The 21,872-nt window shown below is 44.3% G+C and overlaps 1 non-coding gene across 1 annotated transcript; it reads right to left on the reverse strand.

Annotated features, from left to right (window-relative positions):
• Positions 1–1,820: 1,820 nt before the first annotated feature.
• Positions 1,821–1,902, reverse strand: trnal-cag (transfer RNA leucine (anticodon CAG)). Its single transcript has one exon. It is a non-coding gene; the product is annotated as a tRNA-Leu (tRNA).
• Between the last annotated feature and the right edge of the window lie 19,970 nt (positions 1,903–21,872).

The raw sequence follows: 21,872 nt of genomic DNA on the forward strand, positions 1-21,872 counted from the left end.
CTCCAACAGAATGGCATATGATCAGAACCAGGTTGGAGAAAAACTTTACAATGCTTTGCACAGTCATTAAATGGAATTGCATTACATTTCACTACCAGAGCAGGTTTATTCAAGCAAATTCGAAGGCAGGTTTGCAGATGGAAAAGCATGCAAAAAAGCTCAGCTCTTGTCCATGTAAAAGGCTGCAGTTGAAGAACAAAGCAGTTTCTACCCAGTTCCGGACTGGGGACCTTTCGCGTGTTAGGCGAACGTGAGGACCACTACACGACAAAAACAAGCCACAGGCGGCTGTGTTGCAGCTCCGTGGCGTCCAGCACTGAAAGTTGAATCCGTTCTACGTCTCCCCTTTCTGTTTCCAATAGCTCGTTGTTGTCCAGCGTAATCGACATTTTGAAAACGTAAAAAAAAAGACACGTTAAATTGATGACAAAATATAGATAAAGATGTCGTCGATGTTTGTACCGTAGGGCGAGGTGGAATAGGCTGGGACGACTTTCCCTGCAGCGTAACAGCTGCGAAATGACCTTATGGAAGGGTGGTAAACTGAATATTTACGTGCTTTACCCAAGTTGGTGTGAGTTGAAAACTCGACAGCACAGCTTTAAGGTGAGTGGGCTGAAAGTGACAAAGGACCTGAGGCACATTTCCCACAAAGAAGGTTGTGCGTGTTTGGAATGATCTACTAGAGGAAGTGGAGGAGGCTATTACACTCAGAAAATTGCAAAGGTAATCGGGTGAGTTTCTGGATAGGATGCGTTTAGAGGGATTGGGATCAAATGCTGGGGAACGGGACTTGTTTAATTTTGGCTATGGGGTGAGCATGGACGAGATACACCGAAGTATCTGTTTCCACGCGGTGTACCCCAATAACGTCGTGTTGCTTCCACCGGCTTTAAAGGATTACTTTTTAGCGGAGTTTGCCATCGCAGTCTGTGGCACAATCATTTAGTCTGTTCGACTGCTCACGGGAAAGGTAGTATTGTGGAACACTGCAAAAAAGGAACGACTTTCTTACTTTAGCTCCGACTGACCATACTCTGTGAAATTTTCCCAGATCCTCAGCTGAGGATTTCTGCTGCTGAAGTTACCTCAGAAATCCTGTTAAATCGAAATGTGTTGAGCGAATCGCAAAACAGAAAGCATTTAACACGGAACACAAACAAAACTGGCATAACTCACGCATTTTCAGACACAGAGATGCACGAATGCTAAATGTGATACAGTCCGAGGGCATGAGTCATAAAGTAATCTCACAACTAACAACGGGGCATTGCCAACCGACTCTTTCAAACATACTGCAGCCTTAGTGCACCATCACTTTCCAGACAATGCTGAAGCGAGAGAAAGAAAGAACATAATAAGAATTGGCCGTAAAAAGTGAATTTCACCAATCACAGTCTCGATTAGATTACCTTTCCCTTCTGATGTTTCCAGGACGGAAATGAAGGAAATGGGAGAAATTCAATAAGGTAGGACATCGAAATTAATTTGGAACGATTTTCCCATTAGCTAGAAACCCAAATAACATCGAGTAGAGTCACCGTAGGACTTCGTTTCACAACAGCGATGAAATAACAGTCTCCATTCGGTTCCAGTAAAGGCTCAACTTGCCTGGGACGGCACAACTGTTTGCGATTTTCCGCGCGGGAGTCGAACACGATCATGACAATAGAGACATTTTGGAATATTTGGCAGTATCCCACACCACAGTTAATTCCCTGGGAAGCAAACCCATTTTACTTTTGTTTTCAACATCAATATACAGTGGACACCGAAACAGCATGTTAACAAGCTGCAGCGTTGGAGTTGATCAGCAGAAATGGTAGTGGTGGGATTCGAACCCACGCCCCTTTCGAGGCTGGAACCTGGATCCAGCGCCTTAGACCGCTCGGCCACACTACCAGACGGCCGCGCCGACTCACTTTCTTATATTTCCAATTGTGCTCGTGCATAACAACAGATGCAAAGTCACATGAAAAGGGTTCCATGATTCCTGTCGGACTCGTACAGCTGCTGGGATGTGCCCGGCTACAATGTCAATTTCGCAGCAGATATTGATAGCCCATCAATCCAGGCAAAAATCAATGGTAAGCTCAGTCTATCTTCTCAGACTCTTTTCAGCTACAAATGTATCTGTGAGTGCGTGAGAATATGGGTTCGCTTATGATTTGGTCAAATAACCATGAGCTGCTTGACATTACTGGAATTTCCATTCTTGCTTTGCTAAATGATTTCACCTATTGCTCGAAACAAGACGACTTTCACGTTTACACGGAACACGAAACACACCATACTACAGGGAAAATGCACAAACCTGAGCAGGCCGTATTCCGCATCATACCGTGCAGCAGAGTTTCAGTCACTGTGTCTGTGTTTTTTTTTTCAGAATAGGAGTCCCAAAGAATGTTCTCCAACCTAAAACCGGAGGTAGCATTACAATCCGAGAACGACAGATCACATTGAGAGAATGCTCTGACCTCGGAGCCAGTTCGAGATGCCACTTTCCTTGCCTTTTACCTTAACCGTGCAATTTGCTACTGAGACGTTCACTCCTGGACATGAGCCACATGAATACCAACTGAATTGGAAACCTATGTGGGAATCGAGGAGAAACGACTCAATAAATTTTGCTAAATTCCATGGTGCTTTTTAGAAATGCAGTTTCTGTTCACCTCAATCTAAAAGCCAGTTTCTGAACATAGTCACAGAAGTCAAAAGGTAATTACCTCACCCCACCCCCCCCCCCCCCTCCAGAAGAAGGTGCTAACTGCCCTTGAGTGCTTTTTGTTCTCGATGTGAAGAGCTCTCACGCCTGAGTCACCTTCACGTCTCTGGCTGCTGAGTGAATCACAAAGAAGAAATTTCACCAGAGCTGTAACTGCCTCACTTCTCCACTCGCCCTCCCCGTTTACATTTTCCTGCTCGTCAGTGATTTAAAGAAAACCAAATGGATGCGATGTCATTCTGTAGCCTCTCTGTCGATTCCTCCGTTTCAGTTCCGACGTGGCTTAGATCTCGGGGCGGACCTTAATACTAGCGACGCTATGAATGCGCAAGTCGAAAGGTTCCTCTGAGAGTGCAATATCTTTCATTGCTGTTGCTGATTGAATGAGCCACTAACGTGCGAATTGCTCCAAAACATTATTCAGGATATCTGGTGCCAATTCTCGCACGTCGAATAACGATTGACAGCTTCCAAATGAGGTCTTTCTGAGACGACCTTGGGGTACATTTGACAGACAGACAAGTTCAGGAATTCGTGGTGCGCTGTGACACCAGAGCATCTGCTTCTTTCCTGTTTTTGAACCGAGCCGCCTGCGCAAGGAAGGCAAATGCGGTACTGCTTTTCATGAAAGGATCAGAAGGCGGTAACTACACTCTCCAACAGAATGGCATATGATCAGAACCAGGTTGGAGAAAAACTTAACAACGCTTTGCACTGTAATTAAATGGAATTGCATTACATTTCACGACTAGAACAGATTTGTTGAAGCAAATTCGAAGGCAGGTTTGCAGATGGGAAAGATGCAAGAAAGCTCAGCTCTTGTCCATGTAAAAGGCTGCAGTTGAAGAACAAAGCAGTTTCTGCCCAGAGACTGGGACCTTTCGCGCGTAAGGCAAACGTGATGACCACTACACTACAGAAACAAGCCACAGCCGGCCCTGCTGAGGCTCAGTGGCATCCACCCCTAAAAGTTGAAGCCATTCTACCTTTCACCTTTCCGTTTCCAATAGCTCATTGTTTATTGGGACTTGTTTAATTTAGGCTATGTGGTGAGCATGGACGAGATAGACCCAAGTATCGGTTTCCACTCGGTGTACCCCAATAACGTTGTGTTTCTTACACCGGCTTTAAAGGATTACCTTTTAGCGGAGCTTGCCGTCGCAGTCTGTGGCACAATCATTTAGTCTGTTCGACTGCTCACGGGAAAGGTAGCGTTGTAATACACTGCAGAAACGAACGACTTCCTTACTTTTGCTCCGACTGACCATACTCCGTGAAATAATCCCAGATCCTCAGTTGAGTATTTTTGCTGCTGGAAGTTACCTCAGAAACCCTGTTAACAAGCCATGTATTGAACGAATCGCAAAACAGAAAGCATTTAACAAGGAACACAAAGAAAACTGGCATACCTAATGCATTTTCAGATACAGCGAAGCATGAATGCTAAATGTGAAACAGTCCGGGGGATGAGCCATAAACTAATCTCACAATTTGGCAATCCCAAGCTACTAATTCAAACATTCTGGAGCCTTAATGCACCACCACTTCCCAGAACGTGCTTAAAAAGCGAAAGAAAGAACATAATGTGAATGGGCCAAAAAAAAAGTGAGTTTCACCAATCACAGTCTCGATTAAATTATCTTTCCTTTCCGATGTCTTCAGGATGGAAATGAATGAAATGGGAGAAATTTAAGAACATTTGACATCGAAATTAGTTTTAATTATGTTCGCATTCGCCAGAAAACCAAATAACGACGAGGTGTGTCACCACAGGAATTTGTTTCACAACAGCGATGAAATAACAGTTTCCATTCGGTTCCAGTAAAAACGTAACTTGCCTGGAACATAAAGCAGCAGTAGAGCTGCTTGCGCTTTTCCGTGCGGGAGGCGAGCACTACCATGATCGCACAGACACTTTGAGAAAATCTGCACTCTCCCACACCACAGTTAACTCTCCAGGAATCATAACCAATTTGTTAGAACCTCAACTTGCCTGGAACGTAAAGCAGCTTGAGCCTGCGATTTAACGTGTGGGAGGCGAACATGATCATGACAAGATGGACATTGGCCCCTGTCTCCACAAAGCAAACTCCCGGTTTTGCTCTTTATTTGAACACACCGCAGCCACAGAAATTGCAGTGGCGGGACTCGAGCCTAAGCTTCTTTAGTAATTGAGTTCTGAAGCAGGCGCCTCCAAGTCCTTGGCTCCCCTTCATAGGGTTGATTCGGTTCGAATAGTGAAATTTGCTGTGTCTGATCCGCAAGACATCCTGCAGGATTTTCAGACAGCGTCATCCTCCCTGTGACATGTACGTGCTGGATAACATTCTGTTGTGTCATGTGTCCCGGCTTTGCCAATATCACCGTTCTTTAACTCCCTACATCCTGTTGGTCGAACTGTGATTCCAGTCAGAATCACAAACGTGTAACAAAACACCTTAGCTGTGCTGGCTCTCTACAGAGATAAATGTGCTTCTCTTGCCTTCTGCCTTTAACTCTGCACATTTTTACTTTCAAGATGAACATTGAATGAGTTTTTCAACAACTCGATTAAAACTGCATCTTTGTCAATGTCAGACCCTAACTACTCCCGATGTGAAAACATTTCTCCTCATGTACATTTTTCTTCTTTTACTAATGTCTTTAAAACTCTGTCGAATCGTTCTCGATCCTTTCAGGCGTAGGGAGCATTCTCCCTTTCTTATTTCATCTGTCTAACCCACTCATGTCTTGGAAACGTTTAACAAGGCCAGCTGTTGGCCTTCTGCGCTCCGAGGAGATCTGTCCTAACTTTCCAAATGACCTTTCTTGTTGATATTCCTCATATACCACACCATTCTCATCAACCAGTTCAGCGCTGTTTTCAATCATTTCACGTCCCCACTTCCTAAAGTTTCACACCCAGAACTGTGCGAATATCCAGATGGTGGATTTACTCAAAGTGGGATTGTGTGGGTGAACATCCTCTAACACTTGTTTCACTTTCACTACATGTGCTACTGTGCCATGCCCACTACAATGACACTTCTGACCCCAAAACTCAAAGGTATTTCAAAGGGTGCAACTTAATGATTTACATCTTTTTATCAAACAGTTGATAGGAACGACCGAGCAAAAGTGAAACCAAACAACCAAGGCTCGATGGCGACTTGAAGTAAGACATTCTCCCACGCCAATATTAACACAAGCTGCAAAGCGAAGATCATGCACTAGACACTCTTACATTGCCAAAACCAAACCAGCTGAGATTCGGTCAGGTCCAATTACATCCCAATTTGTTCTCAGATTTCTAAGCATCAAAGTGTTTACAGAATATCGCCTTGTCATTTTGTCTCCTTGTTCACAGAACAGTACTGTTTATCCCGTCTGCTTGGACTAAGTTGTCTCCATCGGCAGAGTATTCAGCTATTTACCTCCACCGGCAAGCAGTGTGAGGAGAGGCAAATGTGGTTACACTCTAAAGCTCGCTCTCATTGGCATGGCCAGTTCCATCAAGTGCTGGGAATCAGCAAGTTTGATTGGGAGCTTCCTGCAAATATCATTTATCTGAGCCAATGATAAAGATGTTGAGCGGGTGGGTAAGACACAAATGTACTCCGGACTCTCTACCCTCAGGTAAAGTCATGTGAGCGCATCTTTGTGCAGCCTGTTTGCTGTTCAAATTCCATCTTCACACAGCAATCCTGCAGAAAGGCTTTTGTAACAGTAACATCGGCTTCTTTGCTGCAATCGGGCAGCAGTGAACATTTGATCACCAACTTTCCAGATAAAGACAATCCGAGTGAAAGTCTCACTCACTCAGAGCCATCCCCACATCCCTGAGCTGCGGTCCTGCAGACAGTTTAACGCAGAAGATAGAGTTAACAATGAGACTTTGTTTCACCATCAGCCACTCTGTCCCAGAGACAAGAAGAGGGACAGCATCAATGTGTGGCGTCACTCACGCGCTGACAGAAGCTGTTCAGCCCATCGAGTCAAAAGTGACTCTCTGACGCTTGTGTTTCCCTGTGGTTATTCATAGTTGGTAATGTATGTCTTAATAATGTGGAGCTGTCCCTGTATCGCAATTCTGTCTCCAACAAATTGATCAAATTGTAATTCACAGCTTTTCAATTCACAGTGAAAACACTGCTATGTGAAACGGCGTGGGGAATAACTGCAGGGCGTCATGTGCATACAGCACGCTACAAATGATGTGTCTCACTTTCACCAGTTTCTTCCCAGCTCTTGCAAGAGATTTTGCGAATCAGATCAGAGCACATCCATAGAGAACAGGAAAAGATCTTCCAGAACTTCACAAGTGTGTGTTCCTCGTTTGTGTAAATTTTCCGTGAGTACCAGTATGAAATATTCATTTCAGATACATTGAATGAAAGGAAGCGGAAATTGAAACAACACGCAATGCGTAGAATGGAGATCTATTATAGAGAAACACTGGAGGGGGCAGTACACACACTGAAACATGGAATTGTCAACAAGTAGAGGATGTTTTCAATCCATTAATTTCATGGTTATGAGTCCAATACGCTCCCGCTGGGCCGCTCTGTTAGCGTTGACCATAGCAGTTTCACACAGTCGTCAACTTTTCATCTGGCGTGTGGCATGTACCTCAGAGGATGGTTTCAAAAGTTCTTCAGTATTATTGTGTGACACACTGTGGCGCAGATGCATTTTGGTTGTGTCAATATAACCTGTGACTAACTTGCCACATTCTGTTGGTTTAACTGTGATTTCACTCAGAATCACAAAATATGTCACAGTTCAAAGTGAGGCCATGCAGCCCCCAAACAATAAGGAAATGTCTATGGCGGTCGATTGATTGACTTTATTTGATTGATTGATTGTCACATAACCTCAGTACAGTGAAAACTTTTGTTTGCGATTGGTAAAGGAAGATCATACTAATCAAGGACATGTAGATCGCAGCATAAGTAAAACAGAATTTTGGACAGATTAAGGCTTTCAGGCTACTCCGCGCAAGACGTGCACTCGGCAAAATCCACATTAACAGGATCAGCATCATTTGAAGTTAGGGAATCCATTTCTCAGTCTTGTAACGACTTCCAAGAAGTTGCTGTTGTGTGTATTTAAGCTTCGAACCTTGTTCTGAACTCGATCTCATCAAAATCATACATTCTGAGTCAAAAAAAAACCAAATGCAAAACTCCAGTGCTGAAGTGTGACTTCTCACACGTCCATCACCCACCCGAGGCGATATCACACCCAAGACCAACAGGCCAGAACCGCAACATAAGCATGATCCATAAATCAGGTGAGTTTCCTTGTTTAAAAAATAGAGTTCGGAGGGAAGGCCGCACTGAGTTTTAATAACAGCTCCTTGCCATTCTGACTTCCGGTTCCCCGGAGGCTGTGCGAGCCACTTCTTTTGCGAGCGGGCTCCCATCATTGGCAGCTGGACGAACTCAGCTTCAATTGGCAATTAGTGTTATGGAAGAGAAACATGAACGCGCTTTTCAGCACACTATCAAACACGGGGTTGTGGAGCGCGGGAGGGGGTTAGAGGTAGTGAGAGTTATGGAAATTCTGGAAAGCAGTACAACAGAGAGATCACGCATGCACAGGACTTAATATTCTTTTAGGCAACCTTGTGTAAATTATGCCATTTGAGACAGATAGAAGTGCGAAGAACTGCAGGGAAAGAGAGAATCTCTCCCAGTCATCTGTGTTTGTGTCCTTCTCGAAGTCACAGCGAGGGCTCTGCTGTCTGAATCAGCATGGGATGTTTCTGCAGCGAGTCCTGTAGCTCAGGCACGTTGCACCTGACGTGTATAAGCTTTATCACCTCAGAGAACAATTTCACAGCTCACATCATCCCAGAGTGACAGGGAACAAAAGAAAGCGATTTAGACCATCATCTGAATACGTCCTGGGTAGAAAACGGATGTAGGAGAGCAAACAGTCTCGACCAGTGCATGTTCCCAGCATTTACAATCTTGGTCTGTGGGACAACAAAAGCAGGAACCAGGAACTGTTTATCTGACTTCCTAAAACAGGCGTGAAAATTTGAAGAGCATAAATACGTCAACCTGCTGTTTGTGAAATGATGAACAGCAGAGTACAGTGCACAGAGTATGGTCAGCCCTCAGGGTTATGGGCTCAGCACGCTCCAACTGTGACCCCCTGCTCACAGGATTTGAACACAAACAAAGAAATGACTCAGTGACAAAATCTGTTGAAACGGATTCTGTGAGGAATTGAAAGCGATGGAATGAAAAGCCCCATGAGAGCGGGATGTAACATTAACTGTGTTGGGATCGTTTTCCAGACTCGAGGAGAGTGCGCAGTGCTGTTTCCATGTGTCAATATCAGGATAGATAGATTGAATCAGCGTCGAATGTTATTGTAGGGATCCCTGTCGCTTGGACACACTGCACCTTTTGTACAATGGTGCAAATGCACGGAGGTTTTGTGTAGAGGGGACAATTTCAAAATCGTTACTGAGGCAAAATGCACAAATGAGCAAAACAACAAAGCAACCACAGAATCTGGTGTTACGTGAGGGGGTAAACCCCCTCTGCTAATGTAAACCAGCAAAACAGAAAGGATTCACCCCTTGCTTTATTCTGTTAAAATTCCAGAGGCAAAGAACCAACTCAAAACTCACTACTTAAAGTTAAAAATAACAACTTTATTGCTTTTTATTAACAAAGAATAATCAACCTACAACTCCTTTCTCTAAACCTTCTCCTCACCATATCTTCCCTCACTCCGATCCCAATTATCTTTACGAAAATGTTCACATTTAAAAACCAGATCGTTGTCGAATGTTCTCTTTGTATCTTCCTCTGGAGATTTCTTTCTCCAGGTCGGTGTTGATGCTTTTTTTCTATGCAATCTTTTTCTCCAGAGAGACACCTCTTGGAGATTTTACTGGTCTTTTAACTGCTCTCTTTGCTGTTCTTTGTCGCTCTGGGGAACTGTTCCAAATGTCCGATATTTGTCCCACAAAACGTCGGACCGTTTAATTGATTTTAACATTGTAAAAATACACAATTCAAACTTGATTGGAACACAAATTCAAATTTGATTTTTGTATCCATGTAAGACAGTTCTTAGTTGTTTTCATCAAATGTTATGTTGTTGCCTTGTTCTGGACTCCTTGAGCTAGCCAGACATTTCATCACCATTAAAAGTACGTTACACCCACAATTTCATAACACCGGCATTTGCCAAGACAGTTTATTTCTCTCAACATCGCTCTTTATTAATCTCATGTGCCTGAGATTTGAACAATCTCTGGTCAATGTTAATCAAAACTGCTCTATTCTCATAACCTCAGATTTAACATGCCCCCTTACTTATGTCTAACAATATTAATTTATTTCGCACTGTGTTACTTCAGCACACGCTGCGAAGAAATAAAAATAAGAACAACAGTCACCTTTGTGACTACGATTTAACCCAATGTTGCTGCAGCCAACCGATTCAGGTGTAAGTGAAATAGCCTTCATCTTTCCTGTACCAGTAATGAGATTGCATAGCATTGTGGTAAGTTTTCATGAGTTGAATTAGACCCAGCATCATTTCTCGGGGCGACATTTACTGATGAAATACACAGGGGTTGGGGGGTTCAATTTGGTTAGGAAGGACATGGTCAGAGATCCCTTGATAAAAAATCGTTAGAGACGATGGAAATGAGATTTACTGGGAGGTATAGCCACGAGAAAAGAAAAGCAATGATTTAATGGGATTGTGGAATAGATGAAGATTCACGCGACATAAATCAGGAATGACTGAGTTGTGTCCTCATGGAGGTTTTCCAGCGGATGTGAGGTTGATAAGGGTAAATAAGAGGGTTCAGGGGCTGTATAACTCGAGGTTAGAGCTTCAAAATCAGCGAGGAACGACAACGAAGTTTGCAGCAGGTACTTTGTATTCTGAGTTTTTGAAATCGGAGATTACTTTCCAGACAGAAAAAAAGAATAGAAGATGATTCCAGCATATTTCAAAGGCCAGTTGCAGACACACAAGGAGTGAATTTAACAGGGGCAGGGATTCTGGGCTGCCTGGATGGGGAGGCAAAAGTGACACACTCACAAATTGTTTAGCGTTCATCGGAAAGAAATTGCATAATATCTGCAACTGAACATGTTAAGTGTAAGAAGAGCTGGTGGTGTTGAAAGGTGTAGCAGCTGATTCGACGTGAACTATTACAAATTGTTAATGTACTGAGCTGTTTGTTTTAGCTTTGCATTAAATGGAAGTCGGTTATCTCAGTCCTCTGGCTAACTGGTTTATAATGGAAGTCGGTTATCTCAGTCCTCTGGCTAACTGGTTTATATTATAGAGTGAGACGAACAACGTGGGATTAATTGTCGCACTCTCTCAGGTTTCCATAAGGATCATAATTTCCACCGCTCATGCAATCTGTAATGCAATTGTGACTCTAGTGAGTAGAAATGGACCAGTCAATGTCAAGCACAATTATCTTTGCCATCTGTTGCCTTGAACATTTGGTCACAATGATCAGGAACGGGACTGAGTCCATTTAATACACACTGATCTCCTCCCGAAAAATCCAGCGACAAGACTCGTCTTTATTTCTGTTGGAACTCTCTGTTCAGCACAGCAGCAAAACTCTTTGTCATGACTTTACCAGATTCACTGACAACATTCAGTCTTCCGAAAGAGATAAATCTAATTCCTTTCAAACGGTTTAATGAGCTGTGTGAGTTGCAGCAAACAGGAGTATCTGAAACGAGCTTAACAACCTTTTCAAGAATGTAATCCAGTGCAGTGTCAGAGATTTGAAAAAGGTCACCAAGCTGAAATATCACCTCTGTTTCTCAATCCACAGATGGTTAATTACCTGGGGAATATTTGCAGTTTTACGGTAAATAATTGATAACTTTCCCAAAGACCAAACAATCCCTCAAATCAGAAACTGGAGTTTTAGAATAGATGCTGCTTTACTCGACATTATTCTTCAACTACGCTTCAGTCTGATGCTCCAATAATTCCTGATCAACGTCAGTAAAGCCAGCTTTAGATAAGGATTGAAAGGCATTTTAACACACTTTTAAGAACCAAGCGCTAATCAGTTGCTCCACTGGAACCGCCGGCAGCAAGCCTATAAAGTGCCCTATTCGTACCTCTGGGACCTTCGACCCGCCTGTTCTACTTTTGCTGTGGTTCTGAAATTAAAGCTAAGGCAGAGGAGGAGGAACTGATATGGACCTGTGACTTCTCGAGCATCAGGTTCAGGAAATGGGATATAGAAAAACGTTGTGCAAAATAGACTTGATTGAAAACTGGGTTTCTGTGGGTCGCTGCGTTGTTTACAGACAATGCTATATTATCGCTGTCACAGGACTTCTCATTCGGTCGGCTTCAATTTGGCACAGAATTCGATTCAACGACACTTCACTCACCTCCTTCCGCAAGTTCTTACAGACAACATGAAACATACTGCACTCATCATCAATCTTTACCATGGCTACATCAAGGACATGTTGCACAGTTTTCATGAATACTGAAGATATAAGAGTATCATGCAAGAGTAAATTGATTTTCAGTTAAAATTGTAAAGTGATAAGAATCCAAAGTGAGATAGATAATGCCCGAAATTCATGTTTATTACCGTGGCCAGAACTCTAGCCAGGAAAAGGGAAAATCTGTCGTTGAATCCCCAATATCCACACGCTTGCTTGCCCCATATGTCCAGTGGGAAACCTGTGTGAAGGAGCATGCAGACTGACAGAGCGCCTGGGAGAACCCTCCACTGTCTGATCAAAGCTACAACAGGAGCTGTGTATTCCAGCTGTGAGAGCAGTGGGATAAAGTGGAGGACCTTGGTATTCTGTGGTGTAGATTCACATTGTCCTCATCATGTTATTGTTTAAAACCCTTTGTCAGAAACAGCACAGACAGAGAGGAATAGGAAGGGGCCATTTCACCCGCCTGCGCTACCACGCCATTTGACATACTTATGGCTGACCGAACAAGTCAATGTCTTTTCCCAGCCCATCCACATAACCCTGTCGCCCAAAGGGAAAAATACATTGGATAAACCGAAAAGCTCTGTGCAACTGTGGGAGCAAAATGTGTTTAGAGACTGTGAGCTTATGCAATGGGATTCTTGGTTGATAATATTTCAAATGATACGATTCTATCAGAACTCACCACCAAGAAGGTGAGGAGTCTTATCTGGTCAGTAGCAGGGACGAGAACTCCAGGCGATCGGAACTGATGATGAGTCGCAGAACAATCATTGATTCAGCTGAAATCTGAACTTCACTCCGATTCTGGTGGGATTCAAACCCATAGTCATTCTTCACCATCATCAGCAAAGTCATTCTTCACCATCATCAGCAAAGTTCTAAACCATGGCTCCTACAACTAAGTCTAAATCACTGATCTACATCAGAAAACAGTAGAACTTCACTGGAAACACGCATGCGAACTGGTTTCATTGCTGGTTGGGATTAACGGCTGCAATAACAGCAGAATCGAACTTCTGTTGTCATTTGTAAACTTGCGGGTAACTCTGCCAGTTGGTCTTCTGAGGGATCACTTCTCACATATGGGAATGGTGAATGACCTATGCGCACTGTGTCTGAGTAAGTGAGTTTACAACTCAGCGCGTAATTGAATCCCTTCCTGCCGTCACCCTATGGCCCTGACTTCTTGGCGCTGTGGGTATCGTTGTGTCTATTTAGTTTAATAATCAGTTCAATTCGAGTCCACACAGACACCATTCCCACTTCGCCTGTTGTTCATGCATTTTTATTCTTCCTTAATCTCCCACGGAATGTGGCTATCATTGGTCTGAAGAGCATTTATTGTTCATTCTAATTCACCTCGAACTGAGTCAGAGGGCATTCATGGCTGAACCACATTGTTGTTGGTCTGGAGTCACATGTTGACAGGACTCATTACAGTCGGCAGATTTCCCTTTCGAAGGGACATGAATGAATGGGTTTTCAGCAATATAAAGTTATTGTCTCTGTTCCTGAGATTGGGTTTATTTTCCAGATTTTATTCATCGAATTTAACGAACAGCAGCTGCCAAGTTCCAGTCTCCAAAGATTACTAGCCCAATAGATCACCGCTGCACTAACAACTCCCTGCTGCATTTCTCCATTCAAAGAATGACATTGTCAATTCAGATTATCCCAGATGGAGCTAGAGTAGGACGCGTTTCTGTGTTGGAATGGAAGCAATGTCCGCTGGATTGGAGTGTTTACTGGAGCAAGTGATTGATGTGGGGACGATGTGAGCAAAAGCAGTTCTTACTGTCAAAGTAACAAAATACTACTTTGTTAAGGAAAATCTCTTAGAACGCTTTCAACACATCGACCTCTCACTTGAAGCTCCAGCACGCTTCCTCTGAGCCAATTGACCAGAAGCACTCCCAGCCTCAGCATTTCACGCTCTTGGATAAGTAGACAAAGTCTTTTCCCTGGGGTCGGGAGTCCAGAATGCGAGGGCATAAATTTAGAGTGAGAAGGAATAGATATAAAGGAAACCTCAGGGGTAGCTTTTTCATACACAGGGTGGTGCGTGCATGGAATAAGCTGCCAGAGGAAGTGGTGGAGGCTGGCACAACTGCAAAATTTCAATGGCATTTGGATGGGTATATGAATAGGAAGGGTTTGAAGGGATATGGGCCGGGTGACAGGTGGGACTAGATTGGGTTGGGATATCTGGTCAGCAGGGACCAAATAGTCTGCTTCCATACTGTATATCTCTATGACTCTATGACTCCATGAAGGCGCCTTTACCAATCATGTCACTGGTGCCACAGAATAGCTTCACATGCTCATTTCCACCCCCACTTCCGGTTTGGTATTCGCGGCTGCGCCACGAAGTTTGTCTGATTCCGGTTCTAGGGACTAGGGTTATATGACTGCAGCAGCAATGGGTGCTTCCTTGTGTAGGGAAGTTGGTGAAGAAACGTTTCGGTCAAAAGCCCTTCATTAGGAATAAATCTGCGAGCCTCGAGGGTGCAGAGATAAACGGGAGGACTGGGTCTGGGAAGAATTTAGCTGAGAGTGCAATAGGTGGATAGAGATGGGGTTAAAGGTGATAGGTCGGAGGAGAGGGTGGAGCGGATAGGTGGGACGTAAGATTGACAGGTGGGACAGGTCAATAGGATGGTGCCAATCTAGAAGGTTGAAACTCGGATAAGGTGGGTGTGGAGAGATAAGAAAGCTGGTGAAGACCACATTGATGCCCTGCGGTTGAACATCCCAAAGTGGAAGATGAGGCGTCGGGTGTTGACGGAATGGCGGTGGAGGAGGCCCAGAAACTGCATGTCCATGGGAGAGTGGGGGGTGGCGGGGGGGGGAGGGGGGAGAGGGAGGGAATTGATGTGGTTGGTCATGGGGAGTTGGGGTTGAATGTTGCAGGTGTACTGGAAATGTTCGCTGAAGCGCTCTGTGAGAAGGTGCCTGTTGGCCCCAATGTAGAGGAGACCAACCGATGCAATAAATGACATGTGTGGCCGTGCAGATGCACATTTGTTGGATGTGGAAGGATCTATTGGAGCCTTGGGAGGATGTGATAGGAAAGGTGTGGGGGTGCAGGTTTTGCAATTCCTCTGGTGGCAAGGGAAGTTGCCGGGAAGGGAGGGTGGGTCATTGGAGGGCGTGGACTTGACTAGGTAGTCGTGCAGGAAACTGTCTTTGTGAAAAAGTGGATAGGGGTGGCGAGGGAAACATATCCCTCAAGTTCAGTGTTACTGACACTTTTCACAAACCCACTGACTCCCACAGCTGTCTGGGTTATACCTCCTCCCACCCCGTCTCTTGCACAAATGTGATCCTATATTCCCAATTCCTCCACCTCTATCGCATCTGCTCCCAAAGGAGAAGCACAGCAGTTCAGGCAGCATCCGAGGAGCAGAAAAATCGACGTTTTGGGCTAAAGCCCTTCGTCAGGAATACAGTCAGAGAGCCTGAAGGCTGGAGAGATAAATGAGAGGAGGTTTGGGGTGGGGAGAAAGTAGCATAGAGTACAATAGGTGAGTGGGAGAGGGGATGACGGTGATGGGTCAGGGAGGAAGGTGGAGTGGATCGGTGGAAAGGAAGATAGGCAGGTAAGACAAGTCATGGGGAGATTGCTGAGCTGGAGGTTTGGAGCTGAGGTGAGGTGGGGGAAGGGTAAATGAGGAAACTGGGCAAGTCTACATTGATGCCCTGGTGTTGCAGTGTTCTGAAGCAGAAGATGAGGTGTTCTTCCTCCAGGCGTCGGTTGTGAGGGAGTGGCGGTGTAGGAGGCCCAGGACCTCCATGCCCTCGACTCAGTTAGAGGGGGTGTTGAAATTTTGGGCCACTGGGCAGTGTGGTTGCTTGGTGGGTGTGGCCCAGAGATGTTCCATAAAGCGCTCTGCTAGGAGGCTTCCTGTCTCCCGAATGGAGAGTAGACCGCATCGGGAGCAATGGATACAATAAATTGTATTGGTGGATGTGCAGGTAAAACTTTGATGCCTGTGGAAGGCTCCTTTGGGGCCATGGATGGAGGCGAGGGAGAAGGGGTGGACGCAGATTTTGCAATTATTGCGGTGGCAGGGGAAGGTGCCAGGACGGGAGGAAGGGCTGTTGGGGGGCGTCGACCTGACCGGATAGTCACGGAGGGAACGGTCTTTGTGGAAGGCGGAATGGGATAGGGAGGGAAATATATCCCTGGTGGTGGGGTCCGTTTGGAGGTGGTGGAAATGTCGGCGGATGATTTGGTTCTGCGAAGGTTTGTAGGGTGGAAGGTGAGCACCATGGGGGTTCTGTCCTTGTTACGGTTGGAGGGGTTGAGTCTGAGGGTGGAGGTTCAGGATGTGGACGAGATGCATTGGAGGGCATCTTTAACCACGTGGGAATGGAAATTGCGGTCTCTAAAGAAGGAAGCCATCTGGTATGTTTCATACTCTATGCTACTTTCTCCCCACCCCACCCTACTCTCATTTATCTTTCCACCCATCAGAAAATCTGCTTGTATTCCTGATGAAGGGTTTTTGCCCGAAACTTCGATTTTTCTGCACCTCGGATTCTGCCTGAAATGTTGTGCTTTTCCAGCACCGCTCTAATCTAAACTCTGGTTTCCAGCATCTGCAGTCATTGTTTTTACCCTCTGCTCCCAAAGGACAAGTTCCACCACAGAACATACCAGATGGTCTCCTTCTTTAAAGACTGGAACTTCCCAATCTATGTGGTTGAAGATGCCCTCTAACCCATCTCATCCATGTTCCGTACCTCCACCCACGAACCCCAAATCTTCAACCACAAGGACAGAACGTCCCAGGTCCTCATCTTCTATCCCACCAACCTGTGCATAAATCAAGTCATCTGTTGACAGTTTCGCCATCTCGAAACGGATCCCAACACTAGAGTTAGGTTCTCCTCCCCCGCCCTATCCACTTTCCGCCAAGACTATTCGCTCTCTGACTACCTAGTCAAGTCCACGCCCTCCAATGGCCCACCCTTCCCTCCCAGCACCTTCCTCTGCCACCGCAGGAATTGAAAAACCTGCTCCCAAATCTACCCTCTCATGTCTGTCCAAGGCTCCAATGGAGGCTTACACATTCATCAAAGTTTCACCTGCACTTGCACACATGTCATTTCTTGTGTCTTTTGATCGCGATGCGGTCTACTCTAAATTGGGGAGACCAGACGTCTTCTCACAGAGCACTTCAGAGAATGTCTGCAGGGCACCCACAAGAATCAACCCCAGTGCCCTCATGGTCAAAAATTTCATCTCCCCCTCCCACTCTCCCGAGGCACATGCAGGCCTTGGGCCTCCTCCATCGCCACTGCCTCACCACCCAATGCTAGGAAGAAGAAAGCCTCATTTGCTGCCTCGGGACCCTTCAACCCCATGGCATCAATTGGGACTTCACCAGTTTCCTCATTTCCCCTCCCCCTACCTTACCCCAGTTACCACCTTCCAGCTCATCACCGTCATCCTAACCTGTCACACCTCTGCATCTTTATTTCCACCTATCCACTACACCTTCTTCTCTGAAATATCATGTTCACCCCCCACCTCCATCCACTGACTGCACTCTCAGTTACCTTCTCCCCAGCCGCGCCCCACTCCCATTTATCTCTCTATCCAATATGCTCCCAGTCTCATTCCTGATGAAGGGCTTTTGCCTTAAACGTTCATTTTTCGTGCTCCTCAGATGCTGTCGTACCTGCTGTGCTTCTCCAACACCATTCTAATCTTGAAGGGAATCAGATGATTAAGAGTGTTTTCGGATATTTTCTAGTGTTAACCACTTTAGCAACTACCAGTTTAGGGAACAGCTAAAGGACCGAGCACAGGTCAGGTCACCACATAAACATTTTTTAAAATTGCAATAAAACATGGAAGGCTGAAGTCTGCAACTTTGCCCATCAAAACTGTTTCACCAATGAATTTATCACTGATTCCTTTGCAAGTCAGAGTGCTATGGGCCTTGGAGGGGAACTTGCAAATGGTGGCGTTTCATTGCATCTTCCAACCTTGTCTTTATAGTCAGTACAGCTGTTGAACCTTGAAGGTTCTGTCAAATATGCCCACATGATTTACTCCAGTTCATCCTGTAGTTGGTGCACTCTGTTGCAATTGTGCCTAAGCGGTGAAGAGAATGAATATTGCAGGTATTGAAGAGGGTACAATCAAGTGACTGCATTGTCGTGAACCGTGTCCTTAAATGTTACTGAAGTTACACCCATTGAGGCAAATGGAGGGAGTCTCATTTTGCCTTGCAAACGATGTAGGATTCACGGAGTCACAAGTTGAGTTTATAATCAAAAAATGTCTACCAAAGGCCATGTTTTGTTGTCAAATTGTTTATATAGCCAGTTTCTATCTGTTTATTTTTCTAAATACTAGCTCAGTGGACAATTTCACGGGAAAATTTGGTTACAGTAAAGCCATTGAATGTCAGTGAGGTATGATTAGATCCTCATTTGTCCTTGTGTGGACCAATCTGATTCCAGTCGCTTTCTGATTTCAAGTTCCAATTCCCATCTGTGCTTGAAATTTCAACCGTTTCTTCACATAAATGTCCCCGCCTGCCTTAATAATATGTAAGGATTCTGCAGGGACAGCAGAGATTATTGAACATGTTGTCAACACTGGAGAAAATGGAGCTTCTTGGAATGATTGGTTAGGCTTGGATTATTCTCCTTGAAACAAGGGAGATGGAGTGCAGCTCTATAATCACGTAATAACATTTATGCACGTTCAATATTCATGGGATCTTGACAGGGTAGTTACTGGCAGGTGATTTACCCTCTGGTATGAGGAGAGCACCAGAGGACATGAACTCAGAATTAGATATTGCCTATTTAATTCAGAAATGGGGAGTAATTTCTTTGCTCGGGGCCAGTGAATCGGCGGAACTCCTTACCAAAACTGTTGTTGAGGCTGAGCTGCTGTATATTTTCAAACTGTGGCAGACAGATATTTAACCAGAAAGACGATGAAGCTTTGTCGAGGTAATGCAGGAGAATGGAGTTGAGGATTATCAGATCAGCCATGAGTTCATTGAATGGTGGAGCAGATTCTATGGGCTGAATGGCCGACTTCCAATCTTACATCATTTGATCTAAAGCCTTACTTTATTGATAAATCTAGAATTCTGAGGGGATGGGATGAAGTGATAGAAAATGTTTCCAAACTGATGAGACAGATCAGGAACTCGGCTCATAAGCTCATGATCAAGAAATGTGCTGTGGCCTGGAGACAACAAATGGCACTAGGCACCCAACAGATGGGTATGTGCAGACGCTGTGATTGCTAAAAAAAAATGGTGGATTTTATATTTTTGCCAACTTGGCGTCATGCTGGATGATGGATCGCGGTATGATTCATGCAGCAAAAGGTTGTGAAAGAATGAAAAGTTCATTTCATTGGAAAAGGTTCCTGTGGTTCCAAGTCCAATTGACTGTTTGAAATACTGATCAGACATTTGTGTCGAATGTTACATTAAAATTCACAATCCTTCTGGATAAACTATTGCACCCAATCTCTCCTTATTTATTTCACTTTCATTCGATGTAAATTCATAGAAAGTCACTATGGAATGAAAGGAGAAAAGATAATTTGCACTCCTTTTCATTATCCCAATTTAACTTACAACAGAATCAAATTGCTTTATTTCGACTTTGATGAGGTATCGATATATCACCAATCTCCGATGCAATGAAGGACAAGAGCAAGATTCTCCATCTAATGTGTACTAAAGATGCGAGGTAGAAAGGGAAACCACAGCTGCGTTTGATAGAAGTAACAGCCAGAATAGCATTCAAATCCACACATGCACCATGAAAGAGCATCCCGTCGCGTTAATCTCTGGGCCATTTAAGTCCATGGAAAAGGGGTTCACATATGACCACATCAAGATGACATATGGTGCACCTATTGGATAAGAAATTCCCTGAGCGGAATCGAATCCACGCCATTATATTTCTGCTTTCAGCGGAATGATGATATCAGCAAAATCCAAGGAATTGACCTCGTCCTTGGAAGGGATACCTTGTCCTTGATTTATTCTGAGTCGGAACTGTCTCAGAATGAACCAGCTAACATGAAATTCCCGTCACATTCACACGCACATTTAGTCTTGACGCATAATTTCTTCAGACAGTTTCTCTCTCACGGGAAGAAGTATATATGGAGAGAGAAGTGAAGGTGATGTTTTAGCGCGATGATCTTTCCCATATGGCTGAACCTGAACTGGATAAAATTCCCGGAAATGCAGTTATGTTCGTTTCATTTTATTAATTTTGCTGCAACTTCACTCTGTTCATTGCAATGATCGGAAGTGAATTGGATTTATATGATTGGACCGTTTAATGTTGTATTGAATTTTGCTCCGAATTTATTTCAGCTTAAAGAAAATGCTGATGAGAAAAACAGAAGGTTAAACTACAAAACAAGATGCCAGTTTTGATGCTCAGTTACTTTGGCAGATTTCAGTGGGTAACAAATGAACCCAACATCATGGCGATTGTCCTCCCATCTTTAAGCCATGGGATTAAAGCAGGAAATCGATCTGTAAGAGACGGGTCACTTCCTGTTCATTATGGAATAGCTTTCCTTGACAATATACAAACTCTGCTCAGTTTCATTTATATGATTCATGTGGAATATTAATATAAATCTTTCAAAACTCTCAGTTATTCTTTTACTGAATCCTATTCAGCTGCATACGTTTGCGATAATTCTTTCCATCTGAAGTCGTCCAAATTAGACACTGTTTCCTCGCACCTTTCACACCCCATACCCGACTTTTACACTTTTACCCAGCCACAGGTTGTCTCTCTCATGGTGAAACCCACTGCTTGTGTGTCTCTAAATGTGCCTTGCCAAATAATTTGGAAACGGATTCTCTGAGTGACAGAAATTCTGCTCCCATTATTTCTTTGTCCTTCTTCAATGGTTTTGAAAGCATGACGTTCAGAAATTTGCGAACTTGAAAGAGTGCATTTACCACCTATTTTCTCTATCCAAATCTCACATACCCTGGAAAACTTGCATTCGGTTTTCCTTGGTTCAGTTTTAAATTTTCCAAAACACAAATAACTAAAATGCCGTCAGCATCATCTCTAATGTCTTAGCACCCCAGTCAATGCTGGCAGTGTCCTCTCTGATAGAATCACAGATTCCGTACAATGCAAAAAGCACAATTCAGCCAATCGAGTCTGTAGGGACACTCTGAACAGCATCTCAACCGAGACCTAGCTCCCCTCTCTATCACCGCAGTCCTCTGGCTTGTAATTTCAAATAAACCTGCTGCAATAAAACCTGGCATCGTGTGACTGCTGACCTTATCATTGCGTTACCCATGGCTGATTCACTGAACCTCCTGAGGTCACTCCCTGGACACATCAGCGCAATTTAACATGGCCAATCCACCTAACCAACAGACTTAACAGCAGTGAGAACCACTGTAGTGTCCCATCACATTGAACACTATCTATCATGTGTTTTACACACTGGTAACTCCGCCTAGTGAAAGCAAGCTGCGCTCACCAACCCGAATTCAATGCATCCAAACGCGGTTCTACGCTGTACAACCTCATTAGTGCTGCTGGAAATGTTTCTGCACTCAGATCTGAATGGGTTTACTCTGTTTCCTTCCTCAGATTCCTGCTTTAAATACACACATCAGTCAGGAACAACTCTATATAATGGTTCTCAT

The sequence above is a fragment of the Chiloscyllium plagiosum genome, unplaced genomic scaffold (genome assembly GCF_037043375.1).
Source record: "Chiloscyllium plagiosum isolate Xiang-an unplaced genomic scaffold, Cpla_swu_hap1 HiC_scaffold_53Y, whole genome shotgun sequence".
Taxonomy (NCBI): domain Eukaryota; kingdom Metazoa; phylum Chordata; class Chondrichthyes; order Orectolobiformes; family Hemiscylliidae; genus Chiloscyllium; species Chiloscyllium plagiosum.